Source organism: Callithrix jacchus, chromosome 20 (genome assembly GCF_049354715.1).
Source record: "Callithrix jacchus isolate 240 chromosome 20, calJac240_pri, whole genome shotgun sequence".
Classification (NCBI taxonomy): domain Eukaryota; kingdom Metazoa; phylum Chordata; class Mammalia; order Primates; family Cebidae; genus Callithrix; species Callithrix jacchus.
Window position 1 is genome coordinate 45,407,422 of NC_133521.1, and position 14,522 is coordinate 45,421,943.

General features: G+C 51.8%; 1 protein-coding gene across 3 annotated transcripts in view; it reads right to left on the reverse strand.

Moving 5' to 3' along the window:
• The window catches only part of KLHDC4 (kelch domain containing 4), a 121,887-nt gene that overhangs the window by 86,823 nt on the left and 20,542 nt on the right, over positions 1 to 14,522 (reverse strand). The gene's annotated exons all lie outside the window — the stretch shown is intronic.

A 14,522-nucleotide genomic window follows, 5' to 3' on the forward strand; every position in this document is an offset into this window, starting at 1 on the left:
GGGAGCGTTCTCTGTCCTACTTCCGACTTTATTGTGGTGTGACCATGTTCATTATAATCTCAAAGGAGAAAAAAAACCTTGTAAAAAAAAAGCGAAAACGACAACAGAAAAACAATCATATTCCGAGCATTCCAGTCCCTTGGTTGTGTGTGTACTTGGCTGGACTAGAAGTAGTTGGTCTGTATGAGATGGTTAAAAGGCCAAAGATTAAAAGGTTTCCTTTTTTGTCTGTGAAGTTGCTGTTTATTTTTTTTGGCCTGTTTGATGTCTGTGTGAAACAATGTGTCCAACAATAAACAGAAATTTTATTTTGCTGAGTTGTTCTAACAACAACAAAAAAAAGAAGCCAGATGTTCAGGGTGCGAGCGGTGGCTCACGCCTGTAATCCCAGCACTTTGGGAGGCCGAGGTGGGCAGATCACAAGGTCAAGGGTTCGAGAACAGCCTGGCCAACATGGTACAACCCCGTCTCTACTAAAAATACAAAAATTAGCCGGGTGTGGTGGCGCAGGCCCACAGTTCCAGCTACTCGGGAGGCTGAGACCGGAGAAGCACCTGAACCCGGGAAGTGAAGGGTGCAGTAAGCCGAGATCATGCCACTATACTCCAGCCTGGGCAACAGAGTGAGACTCTGTCTCAAAACAAAAAACAAAAAAACAGTGAATGAATAACGGCCCCAACGACTCATAACAGGGTGCAGAAAACGTTTATCCAGCATGGTCAGAGCAGGGGAATGTTTCTGTTGGTCAAATGTTTTATTTTATTTATTTATTATTTTTTTAAAGATGAGGTTTCACCATGTTGGCCAGGCCAGTCTTGAACTCCTGACCTCAGGCGATCCACCCACCTTGACCTCCCAAAGTGCTAGGATTACAGGCGTGAACCACCGCACCCGGCTGGTCAAATATTTAAGTAATATAATGTGCTGTACACAGATCATCACTTTTCCAAAGACTAAGAACCTTACGCATTTGATATTTTAAAAAAACACAAGTGGGATAAAAGAGAAGACTTAGAATGATCTCACAGAGGCACAAGGACTGGTGAGTAGATTTATAGCTGAAGGGAGGAGAGAACCCGGTTGTGAAGCAGACACAGCTCGTGTCTCAGGACCTGGACTGCACAGGCCTTGACAACCTACTGCAAATCTGCCACTCTGAGCTTTAACACACTTTTAAAGAATTTGCTATCACCAGCGCCGTGGCTCACGCCTGTAATCCCAGCACTTTGGGAGGCTGAGGCGGGCAATCAAGAGATGGAGATCATCCTGGTCAACAAGGTGAAGACCCATCGCTACTAAAAATACAAAAAAATTAGCTGGACATGGTGGCACATGCCTATAGTCCCAGCTACCCAAAAAGGTGAGGCAAGAGAATTGCTTGAACCTGGGAGGGGGAGGTTGCAGTGAGCAGAGATCGCACTGTATTCCAGCCTGGTGACAGAGTGAGACCCTGTCTCAAAAAAAAAACAAAAAAAAACTGCTGTCAGGGCCAGTCACAATAGCTCACACCTGTAATCTCAGCACTTTGGAGGCCAAGGCGGGCAGATCCCTGGAGGGCAGGAGTTCGAGATCAGCTTGGTTAACATGGCAAAAACCCGTCTCTTCTAAAAATATAAAAGTTAGCCAGGAGTGGTGGCAGACACCTGTAATCCCAGCTACTCGGGAGGCTGAGGCAGGAGAATCACTTGGACCTGGGAGGCAGAGGGTGCAGTGAGCTGAGATCACACCACTGCACTGCAGCCTGGACAACAAGAGCTCAACTCTGTCTCCAAAAAAAAAAGAGAGAATTTGCTGTCAGCTCTCACTCTGATTCATATGTCTTTCTTTCTTTTTCTTTTTTGCTGTAGGCTCGGGTGAAGCAGAGGGGACTGCTGCAGCTGCTGGAAACTCACCCAGGGTGAAAGCCAGGCGCAGGTGAAATCGCTGAGAGGTCGTGGAGGCCTCCTGCTCCTCTGTCTCCTGCCAGGGGCTCTACGCGGGGCCCCGCCAAACCATGCCTGCACGCCAGCCCCTCACATGTTCCCTGGATACTGGGAAATTGTTGACTGATGACTATAAATCATGGACATGTCTCTGTGTCATGCGCCACTAATGGGGATGTGTGAACTCAAAGAGTAATGAGAAGCCACTGGCTACATGTCGCTGTGGCCAAAACCCAGAGCACGGACACCGCCACACACAGGCGCGGAGGGGGCATCTTTTCATGTAAGCCATGAGTTCTCCAAAAGCAGAACCTCCGGGATGCCAGTGCTGAGATACAGTGGGTGGGTGCCTAGAAGCCAACCCCCGCCTTCCAGAAAGTAGGGTCAGGGGACATACTCGCCAGGACACCAACGCGAACCTGTGGCCTCCCACAGGGAGCACATATGGTTCCCAGTTGCCTTAGAGTCTGATCATGGATGTGTTGCCAGCACGACGTGAGGGTGGCCCTGGCTCCTCTGTCTTCCTGGTGACCCAGGGGACCCTGGTAGAGATGTGGCTATTTCAGGCCAGGGCAGCAGCCGGCCAGACGGCCGGCAGAGGACAACAAGCACACGACCCATGAACACTTGGCTCTACCCAGGTGCACACAGCGTTTGCACATTAGCATCCGTTTAATAATAATAAAAGAATAAGCCTTTGGGAGGCCGAGGTGGGTGGATCACGAGGTCTAGAGATCGAGACCATCCTGGTCAACATGGTGAAACCCCGTCTCTACTAAAAATACAAAAAATCAGCTGGGCATGGTGGCTCGTGCCTGTAATCCCAGCTACTCGGGAGGCTGAGGCAGGAGAATTGCCTGAACCCAGGAGGCGGAGGTTGCGGTGAGCTGAGATTGCGCCATTGCACTCCAGCCTGGGTAACAAGAGCAAAACTCCGTCTCAAAAAAAAAAAAAAGAAAAAAGAAAAAGCAGCAAGAGAGAAAGCTGGAAATCTGGGTGACTCGACTTGCTGCATTTCTAAATTACCAGAGACGCCGTAAGCTGAGCATCCTCCCCCTCCCCTGAGCAGGTCCCCATTTCTGACCTTTGGCTCCCAGCCCCAGGCAGGAAGAGTCAAGGGTCAGAAATGGGGACCAGTTGAACGGGTCTGTCACATACATTCCTCGGTAATAGCATGTTCAAAGTGGCAGTCCGTTTTCTTTCTTTCTTTCAAAACAGGGTCTTGGTCTGTTTCCCAGGCTGGAGTACAGTGGCGCGATCTTGGCTCACTGGAACCTCTGTCTCCTGAGATTAAGCAATCTTCCTGCCTCAGTGTCCCAAGTAGCTGGGACAACAGACATGTACCACTACACCCAGCTAGTTTTTTACTATTTTGTATGGAGACAGGGTCTCATTATGTATGTTGCCCAGGCTGGTCTCAAATTCCTGGACTCAACTGACCCACATGCCTCAGCCTCCCAAAGTGCTGGGATCACAGGTGTGAGTCACCACGCCTGGCCAGCATTTCGTTTCTTCTTTTCTTGTTGTTGAGATGGAGTCTTGCTCTGTCACTGAGGCTGGAGTGCAATGGCACCACCTCGGCTCACCGCAACCTCCGCCTCCTGGGTTCAGGCAATTCTCCTGCCTCAGCCTCCTGAGTAGCTGGGATTACAGGCACGCGCCACCATGCCCAGCTAATTTTTGTATTTTTGATAGAGGTGGGTTTTCACCATGTTGGTCAGGATGGTTTCGAACTCCTGACTTCAGGTGGTCCGCCTGCCTCAGCCTCCCAAAGTGCTGGGATTACAGGCGTAAGCCACCGCGCCCGGCCTGTTTCCTCTTAGCATCACTGGCCCTTTTTCCCCCTGCAAGGAGACGGTCTGAGCTTTCCACAAGGGGTCCATGAGTTTCCTGGGGCTCCTACCTGGCCGGCAGCTCCAGGAGCCAGGCAAGGGTCTCTTTGAGACATGGTCCCACCAGAGGAGAGACAGAGCTTCGGAGACATGAATGTCCTAGACCATGGGACTCGGACCCCTCACCCCACCCGCCACACCTGCCAACCCCCTCCCCCACCAGCCTGCAGGGTGGCAGGAAGCCTGGGTCATTCAGCTTCCTTAGGCACGTTGGCTGATGCAACATGACTCAGAAGTTGAGTCCAAGCACCAGGCCTGCAATGTCCGAGTCGGCCACCAGGGGTCAGTCCTCACGCGCAGAAGGAGCCTGGCAGCCGCAGGGTGCAGACATTGCATCAGCCTCACCGGGACGAAGAGGAAGGATGGGGACCAGCCCGCAGGCGGGGCTGAGCCTCTTGGCAGAGCCCTTTGTCAATGTCAGCAGAAGGATCTGGTGTCCTTTCTGATCCGGGACTTCAAGGCTGGCTGCCCCGGCACTCAACCAGGTGGTTGGTCCCCAGGCAGCCGCTGGGGCAGTGGTACCGGGTCTCACCTGGCCAAGGGGGAGTCAGGATGCCCTCTGAAGCGATGTCCTGGAATCCCGAATTCACTCCTACCCCCAGGTCCATAATGTGCAAGAAGCTACCTTCTCGTTCCAAAGTTTTAAGCAGGGGCTTTGGTGCAGACGTGGCAACGGTGTGTGAGGATGAAAGCAGGGGAGAAATAGCACTTTATGTTCACGCTGTTGTCACCCACAGCCTGGGGAGCCACTTCCTCTTCACGGCTCGGGCCACAGAGAGCACATGTGGGCTCCTTCCCATCTGCCAGCCCGACCCAGCAGTGGGCACCGCCGGATCCCTGAGACCTCACCCAGGTGTTCTGCCCAGCTCTCCTCATCCACACAGGACAGAGGGGGTCAAGGAAAAGAATATGAATCTGAGGCCGGGCGCGGTGGCTCAAGCCTGTAATCCCAGCACTTTGGGAGGCCGAGGCGGGTGGATCACGAGGTCAAGAGATCGAGACCATCCTGGTCAACATGGTGAAATCCCGTCTCTACTAACAATACAAAAATTAGCTGGGCACAGTGGTGTGTGCCTGTAATCCCAGCTACTCAGAAGGATGAGGCAGGAGAATTGTCTGAACCCAGGAGGCGGAGCTTGCGGTGAGCCGAGATCACGCCATTGCACTCCAGCCTGGCGTGTGTGGTAACAAGAGCGAAACTTCGTCTCAAAAAAAAAAAAGAATATGAATCTGACGCTGGGACATTTGCAACCCTTGGAGTCACCAGCACCTGGCATCTGTTGTCTGTGGAGACCAGTGAATGATGGCTCAACTGTTCTGAAAACAGATGAGTGTGGAAACGATGTTCTTCTGCTTCCTGCCTGGGGAGAGACATGACAGCCAAGGGCTCAGGGCAGGAGCTGAGGGTTTGCTTTTCATCCTAATCTTCAAGGTGATCATCTTCAAAGGGTGTGAGGGGGCAAGAGCTGAGCTCTGCTTTCCTGAAGAGAGCGCCACACGTCCCCCTCAGCCGAGCTCCCTGTCCAGCTTCCTGTGCCTGCCTTCCTCCCTCCGCCCACACCCCTCTTCACTCTCTCTGCACTGCTCAGCTTTCGGGAGCTATTGCCCGTGTCTCCTTATTCATTACCTTTTTTTTTTTTTTTTTTTTTTTTTTTAGACAGAGTCTTATTCTGTTGCCCACGCTGGAGTGCAGTGGCTCAATCTCGGCTTATTGCAACCTCCGTCTCCCAGGTTCAAGCCATTCTCTTGCCTCATCCTCCCAAATAGCTGGGATTACAAGTGTGCACCACCACACCAGGCTAATTTTTGTATTTTTAGTAGGAGACAGGGTTTCACGATGTTGGCCAGGCTGGTCTTGAACTCCTGATCTCAAGTGATCCACCTACCTTGGCCTCCCAAAGTGCTGAGATTACAGGCGTGAGCCATCTCGCCCGGCCTCATTTACTTGTTTTGACAATTGTTTTCTTTTGGAATAATCATAGGTTTGCAGGACAGCTAAGATAGTTTCTCCTCGTCGTCCTCCATACAGGGGTCCACTGGTCAAAACTAAGTAACCAACATTGGTATATTGCCATTAACTCAACCCCAGAGTAGGTTTGATTTCACTGGGTCTCTTCCCACCGATATCCTTTTCCTGTTCCCACCCAGGATCCCACGCAGGAGACAACGCTGCATGTAGGTGTGGCTCACTCTTCAGTCCAGAGATTTAGACCCTAAAGCACCTCACCCAGTGTGGCCCCAGGCGTGTGGCCTCCTGCGGCTGCTGCTGAGAGGAAACACACGGAGTCACGATGCTCGGTGGCACCCTGCATGCCTCTGCAGCCCGTGAACCCAGAAAATCTGAGGCACGTCTCAGTCAATCACAAAAGCTTATTTAGTCAGGTCAAGGACACACACTGTGGTGGTGTGAGCCTGTAGTCCCAGCTACTCAGGAGGCTGAGGCAGGAGAATCCCCTGAACCTAGGAGGCGGAGGCTACAGTGAGCCGAGATCAAGCCACTGGACTCCAGCCTGGGCAACAGACTGAAACTCCATTTCAAAAAAGTAAATAGATCGAATGGAAACACTCCAGCTATGACCGGAAAGATCTGCTTTGGGAGGGCGCCTGGGTAAATGAAGCGTGAACTATTTGATTAACAAATGAGAAGATGACTTTGTAGCTTTACTTCATTTGCATGGCCCGCACACCAAGTCAGTAACGTCGTTCACACAGGGCAAACACCCAGCAACCAGTGGAAACCTCTACCGGGTGTTCGAACCCAGGAAAATTCTGCCGCCAGGTTCTCAGCCCCAGCCTGCGAGGCGTGCTCCCGTTCTCAGAAATCTCTGCTTTGCTGCTTCCTTCTCGTCTTGCTTTGTCTGTGCGTTCTGTCCAATTCTTTGTTCAAGACAAGAACCTGGACACCCTCCACAAGAACCTGGACGCAGCCTCAGGAGATCCTGGGGACATGTGCCCAGGGTGGCTGGGGCATGGCTTGTTTTGAACATTTTAGGGAGACGTCAGACACCGATTGATACATGTGAGCCTAAAAGGCAGGACAGCTCGGCAGGCAGGGTCCTCCACAGGTAGGGAGAGACAAAGGGTTGCATTCTTCTGAGTTTCTGATAAGCCTTTCCAAAGGAGGCCATCAGGTAGGCATTTATCTCAGTGAGCAGAGGCTGACTGGATAGAAAGGGAGGCAGGTTTGCCCTAAGCCGTCCCGGCTGGACTTTTCCCTTTGGCTTCATGATTCCGGAGGGCACAAGATTTCTTTTCCTTTCACAAGCTGAAGAGGCGGTGGGAGCTGCCTTTGGCGCTGTCCCTACTGACCGGACTCAGGCCTTCCCCTCCCTTTACCCGAATGGGTCTCTCATCTCTGCAGTTGCCTTGCTCAAGAGATTCAGCCAAAGTATCAGCCCTTTACTAAGGATAAACCACAGCTCTTGCTGTATGTACATCACCCGTTGCTGAGACGTGCAGATACCAAGTTCTCTGGATGGAACCATCTAGAATCTTGGTTGTCATAGGCTGGGCGTGGTGGCTCATGCCTGTAATCCCGGCACTTTGGGAGGCCAAGGCAGGCGGATCGCTTGAGCTCGGGAGATTGAGACCAGCATGGCCAACATAGCGAAACCCCGTCTCTAATAGAACCACAAAAACTTGCCGGACGTGGTGCTGCGCGCCTGTAATCCCAGCTACTTAGGAGGCTGAGGCAGGAGAATCGCCTGAACCTGGGAGGCGGAGGTTGCAGTGAGCCGAGATCACACCACTGCACTCCAGGCTGGGCGACACAGCGAGCTTCTGTCAAAAAAAAAAAAAAAAGTATCAGCTGGGCACAGTGGCTCAAGCCTGTAATCCCAGCACTTTGGGAGGCCGAGGCGGGTGGATCACAAGGTCAACAGATCCAGACCATCCTGGTCAACATGGTGAAACCCCGTCTCTACTAAAAATACAAAAAATTAGCTGGGCATGGTGGCGCGTGCCTGTAATCCCAGCTACTCAGGAGGCTGAACCCAGGAGGCGGAGGTTGTGGTGAGCCAAGATCACGCCATTGCACTCCAACCTGGGTAACAAGAGCAAAACTCTGTCTCAAAAAAAAAAAAAAAAGTATCTTGTTAGTCATGGGGATTGAAGCCTCTCTGGGAGTCCTGTCCCCTTACTCCTTCTGTCCACGGTGTGGCTCCTCACCATGAAGTGCCAGCTCCCAGACTCCCCAGGCCAGCCTGGCTCAGTGCCACCCACCCTGCAGCCTCTCCCGACCCCCCACAGCCAACCCCAGCTGGAGATCACAGGAGGCCACACAGCGTCCAAATGCCGACAAAGTAAGTTATCGACCAATAAAATGAAAGGGGGAGCTTGTTGAGGTGCTTGCCCATCCCACTGCGCAAGGATTGCGGCTTCCACTCAAGCTGATAGAACCCATCTACGCATAAGAATACACAAAACGGGGGCCGGGCAAGGTGGCTCAAGCCTGTAATCCCAGCACTTAGGGAGGCTGAGGCGGGCGGATCACGAGGTCAGGAGTTTGAGATCAGCCTGACCAACGTGGTGAAACCCCATCTTCACTAAAGATACAAAAATTAGCCAGGCATGGTGTCAAATGCCTGTAATCCCAGCTACTCTGGAGGCTGAGGCAGGAGAATCGCTTGAACCCAGGAGGCGGAGGTTGCAGTGAGCCGAGAGCACACCGCTGCACTCCAGCCTGGGCAGCAGAGCGAGACTCCGTCTCAAAAAAAAACAAAGAAAGAAAAAGAAATTATGGTTTAGGAGTCATGAAGCCCTGGTCTTCCAGCTCCTTCAGATTTTCCAGGAACTCCTCTGGAGCATTCTGCAGGTCACAGAGGTCACCGTGGCGTCCGTGGTGCCATCAGTCTTGGCTCAGTCCGGGCAGCAGGCAAGGTGAACGCACTGAGCAGTGATAATACCCTCGGCTTTATTTAGCAGATCAAGGAACCAAACACGAGCAAACTCAGCTGCTGGCTCAAGGCTGCTCAGAGGGTCCGTGACTCAGTGCACAGCTCCTCCCGCCTTTATTGATTTATTTAGAGACAGGGTCTCACTGTCACCCAGGCTGGAGTGCACTGGCGTGATCTCGGCTCACTGCAACTGAGGAAGGAGACCCTTAATTCTCTTCAGTGTCTGAGAGCCCTTCACCCCACACATCTACATCGCATTTCAACAGCAGAAGTAAAGGCTGGCAGACCCGGGAGGGCAGCACCCTGAGTCGCACTCCTACAGGTCGCAGGCATGGTATGGAGGAATCTCTCCAAGGCATTGTTTTTCCTTAAACACGACCACACCCCACCTGTCACTTCGTGCTTAGTTCATGGATCAAGACGCTTTCACATGTCATTTCTAGAGCTGTAAGCCTTTACAGGGCAGGGATTTTCTTTATGCGACAGCTGCTCCTGGAGGAATCAATCGCCCCTTCATTCCCAGTTTGGTGTTCGAGAGATTTGTTTTGCAGCCTTTCCTGCTACACAACCTTGCCTTCCCCAGGCTCAGGTAATTCTCCCAAGTTGGGGCTTGGACTATAGGTGTGCACCCCCACACCTGGCTAATTTTTGAATTTTTTTGTAGAGATGGAGTTTCGCCATATTGCCAAGCTGGTCTTGAACTCTTGGGCTCAATAAATCTGCCCTCCTCGGCCTCTGAAAGTTCTGGGATTATAGGCATTAGCCACTGAGCCTGGCCCAGATTTTGTTTCTTGTTTTGAGACAGAGTCTTGTTCTGTCGCCCAGGTTGGAGTACAGTGGCTCAATCTCAGCTCACTGCAACGTTTACCTGCTGGGTTCATGCAATTCTCCTGTGTCAGCCTTCTGAGTAGGAGGGATTACAGGCATGTGCCACCACGCCCAGCTAATTTTTATATTTTTAGTAGACATTGGGTTTCACCTTTGTGGCTAGGCTGGTCTCAAACTCCTGACCTCAGGTGATCCACCTGCCCTGGCCTCCCAAAGTGCTGGGATTACAGCTGTGAGCCACCTCACTAGGCCAGTGGCCTGGAGTTTCTGTTTCTGCATTCAGTCTCTTAGAGGGAGCATGTCGTGTGGCCTCTGGAAAACTTCACTGCACACTCATGAGAGAATCCCTGGAATTTTTGTTTTGCTTTCTTATCATCCTCTCTGCTTTTTTGTGGGGATTTGGAATGTTCACAAAGTGTGCTGCCACTGCCATCTTTCCAGGACCCTTCATAAGATTGTTGATAAGGGAAAGAGGTAAGAAACAGAAGGTGGGCTGGGTGTGGTGGCTCCTGCCTGTCATCCCAACACTTTGGGAGGCTGAGGCGGGTGGACCACTGGAGCACAGGAGTTTGAGACCAGCCTGGACAATGTGGTGAAACCCTGTCTCTTCAAAATGCCCAAAAATTAGCCAGGCATGCTAGTGCACACCTATCGTCCCAGCTACTCTGAAGGCTGACGTGGGAGGATGGCTTGAGCTGGGGAGATCAAGGCTGCAGTGAGTGGTATCCACACCACTGGACTCCAGCCTGGGTGACAGAGTGAAACCCTGTCTCAAACAAAAAGAGAAAAAGAAAAAAGAAATAGCCGGGTGCGGTGGCTCACGCCTGTAATCCCAGCACTTTGGGAGGCCAAGGCAGGTGGATCACGAGGTCAAGAGATCGAGACCATCCTGGTCAACATGGTGAAACCCCGTCTCTACTAACAATACAAAAATTAGCTGGGCGTGGTGACGCGTGCCTGTAATCCCAGCTACTCAGGACACTGAGGCAGAAGAACTGCCTGAACCCAGGAGGCGGAGGTTGCGGTGAGCCGAGATCACGCCATTGCACTCCAGCCTGGGTAACAAGAGCGAGACTCCGTCTCAAAAATAAATAAATAAACAGAAGGTGAAACCGCAGTGTTCTCTCTCAGCGTGTCTATTTAACATTGCACCAGAGAGCTTAGCACAAAAGGCAGGAAAAATAAATAAAAGACGTAAGGTTTAGAAAATGGAGAAAATTTAAAGAATGTACTGATAATCTATTAGAATTAATAAGTACATTTATCTAGGTTGCTGGATACCAGATCAACATACAAAAACTGGTTGTTTTTCTGTATATCAGCAGCAAACCAAACAAAACGATGCTAAAATCTTAAAAGTTACCGTTTATAAAAATCGTCAAATACTTAACAATAAATGAAACAGGCTGGTGCAGTGACTGACACCTGCAATCCCAGCACTTTGGGAACCCAAGGTGGGTGGATCACTTGAGGTCAGGAGTTTGAAACCAGCCTGGCCAACATGGTGAATCCCTGTGTCTATTGTAAATAACTTGGTGAATCTCTGTCTCTACTAAAAATACAAAAACTACCTGGGCATGTTAGCGTTCACCTGTAACCCCAGACGCTCAGGAGGCTGAGGCACGAGAATCGCTTGCACCCAGGAGGCGGAGGTGGCAGTGAGCAGAGATAGCACCATCGCACTCCAGCATGGGTGACAGAATGAGGCTGAGACTCACAAAAACAAAAACAAACAAAGACTTTGCACCCTCTACGCCGAAAACTACAAAACGCTGTTGAGAGACATGTAAAGAGACCGAAATAAAGGCAAGGCTAGATCTTAGTAGCCGAGAGAAGACTAAGCATTAGAAAGACGTCCGTTCCCCCCAAACTAACCTATAGCGTCAACACCATTTTCTTTTTTTCTTTTTCTTTTTTTGAGACAGGGTCTTGCTCTGTCGCCCAGGCTGGAGCGCTGCAGCTTGATCTCATGTCACTGCAAACTCCACCTCCCAGATTCAAGTGATCCTCCTGCCTCAGGTGTGTGCCACCATGCCTGGCCAGTTTTTGTATTTTTAGTGGACACGGGGTTGCCCCATGTTGGCCAGGCTGGTCTCGAACTCCTGATCTCAGGTGATCCTCCCGCCTCAGGCTCCCAGAGTGCTGGGATTACAGGCGTGAGCCACTGCGCCCAGCCTTCAATGCCATTTTCAGCAAAATCCCAGAGGGTTTTCCATTGCAGGAGTGTACAAGCTGATTCTAAAACTTAAATAGACATGCAAAGAACTGGGAATGGCAAAGGCAACATGGGGGAAGAAGAGAAGTGAGGAGCAGGGGTTGGCTTTCCATCTGTCAAGGTAGTGGGACGGCACATGCAAGATAATGAACAGGTGAGAAGCTGGACATGAGACTTCACAGAATCCCAGCGGATGTTCCTTCCATTCCAAATGAAATCGATTCACGGGACAGCCCCACAGTTCACACCGAAAGGAAGGAAGGCAAGTAGGATGAGCACATGGTCATGAAACCTTCCCTGTCTTTTTTTAATTTTTATTTTCTGAGATGGAGTCTCACTCTGCCATCCCAGGCTGGAGTGCAGTGGCGCCATCTCAGCTCACTGCAACCTCCGATTCCTGGGGTCAAGCAATTCTCCTGCCTCAGCTGTAGCTGGGATTACAGCTGTGTGACACGATGCACGGCTAACTCTTTTTGTATCTTTAGTAGAGACAGTGTTTCGCTATGTTGGCCAGGCTGGTCTCCAACTGCTGACCTCAAGTGATCCACCTGCCTTGGCCTCCTGAAGTGCTGGGATTATAGGCTTGAGCCACGATGCCTGGCCCCCCGTCCATTTCATAATGGCTCAGCATCTGTGGGAAATCTCCTTCATTTATTTATTTAGAGATGGAGTCTCACTGCTGTGGCCCAGGCTGGAGGGCAATGGCATGATCTCAGCTCACTGCAATGTCTACCTCCCAGGTTCAAGTGACTCTCCTGCCTCAGCCTCCTGAGTACCTGGGATTACAGGTGTGCACCACCACAACCGGCTAATTTTGTGTTTTTAGTAGAGACGGGGTTTCGCCATGTTGGTGAGGCTGGTCTCGAATGCCTCACCTCGGGTGATCACCTGCCTCGGCCTCCCGAAGCACTGGGATTACAGGAAGGAGCCCTGGAGCCTGGGTGCTTTGGGTGTTCTTGAGACCCTACGCTGTCCCACACACCACAGCAAACAGCTCTGACCCACGGACAGCTCCTGGCCTTTCCCAGCTGAAGGCTTCTCCTGGGCTTACCTGAGTTCTTGGGCCAGATTTTACCCAGCTGCCAGGAGGCCGCAATTCCACCAGACAAAGCCAAATATGCTCATTTACTATTTTTTTAAATTACAAACAGGCTGGTGAGTCTTTGGACCTAAGTGGAACCTTGACAGTGGCTGACGTTCACTGCTTGAGGAGGTACGTGTTACTGAAACGGCCCCGAAAGCTACACTTGGCCGTTTTCCTTGTTTCCGACCCAAGCCTCACGCAGGACTGTGTGGGTGCTGCCTGCAGATGATGGGAGGCCCGAAAGACCACCAAGATAGCCGAGAGGGCCCCTCAGGCTTGTTCCCTCAGCTTGGGAAGTCACAAAGCCATTGGAATGAGATCCAAGGGGCCCAGCAGGTCTTGGGTCCTTTCAGCTGTTTCATCCCTTGGGAATTAACACACGGGAGCCCAGGGTTCTAACATACAAGGGTGGGAGAGGGGGCCGGGTCATGCCCCGAGCATGCCAGGTCATGGTCCCGGTCACGTGGCAGAGGGAACTGCTCTGTGCACACAAGGCACGAGCTGACTGGCAGGGCCGCTGAGTCACGGGAGATTCGGGAGTCAGTCCAGTGTACACAGTGTGTTAAAGTGCTCCCCCAGCGTCCGCCACGAGTCGTTGTGAGGCGGGGCTGCTGCTCATGATCTTCCCTGAGGCTTCTGCAGCATCCCGCCGGACACCCGGGTCCTCTCGCCATACAAAGAAAGCCCAAACCCACTGCTTCTCTTTGGCCGTTAGCTTTCGGCCTCTTCAAGCCGCTCTTTGGGGTCTCCACGGTCTCTGGTGGGATTTCTCACTGGGAATCAGGTGTGCATTGGGTTTTCCAACTTTATTACCCAGAGAAGACTGGCTTCACTGGCTTTCCCTCTCCTAGGCTAGCAGACACATCTTTTCAGCCTGGGCAAAAAATCCCATGTTCCAATTATCCAGAGATGATGATACGTTTCGCTGTAATTAACCCACCAGAGCCCTAGGGCGCTCCCTGCAGAATGGGGTTGCCATGGCACATGTGCAAGGGAGCTGGCTCTCCCCAGCCCTCCCAGGCATCTCTGCCCTCCCAGCTCCCAGGGCTCTCCCTCTCAGAGAGGAGCAGGCCAGGCCTGACTGCCAAGACACGGGCCATCATCTACCCATTGTGGTTACACAGCTTGGCTCAGCAATGGCACCGCGCCGACGACTTGTTCTCTGCTGTCTGTAGTCAAGGCCATTTGTTAGCAGTGGGTTAAACAAGGATTCCTGCCGGGCGGGTGGATCACCTGAGGTCAGGAGTTCAAGACCAGGCCTGGCCAACACGGTGAAACCTCATCTTCACTGAAAATACAAAAATCAGCCGGGTGAGGTTGTAGGCATCTATAATCCCAGCTACTTGGGAGGCTGAAGCAGGAGAATGGCTTGAACCCAGGAGGCAGAGGTTGCGGTAAGCCACGATCACAACACTGCACTCCAGCCTGGGTGACAGAGTGAGACGCTGTCTCTAAAAAAATGTTTTTTTAAATAAACAAGACTTCCAGACCATGGGTGAAGATGACCGGCTAGAGAGTTGGGCACAATTCCCCGTTTCACTGTGTGGTTTTATTCGTTGGAAAGTTCATCTGTTCAAGTGCACAGACAGCATTCAGAGGCCGGAGACGCCAGCATCGCCCAACACACAGTGCCCTCTGTTCCCCGGCCCAGGCCAAGAGCTCTTTGTGTGTGTGAGTGACTGGTCA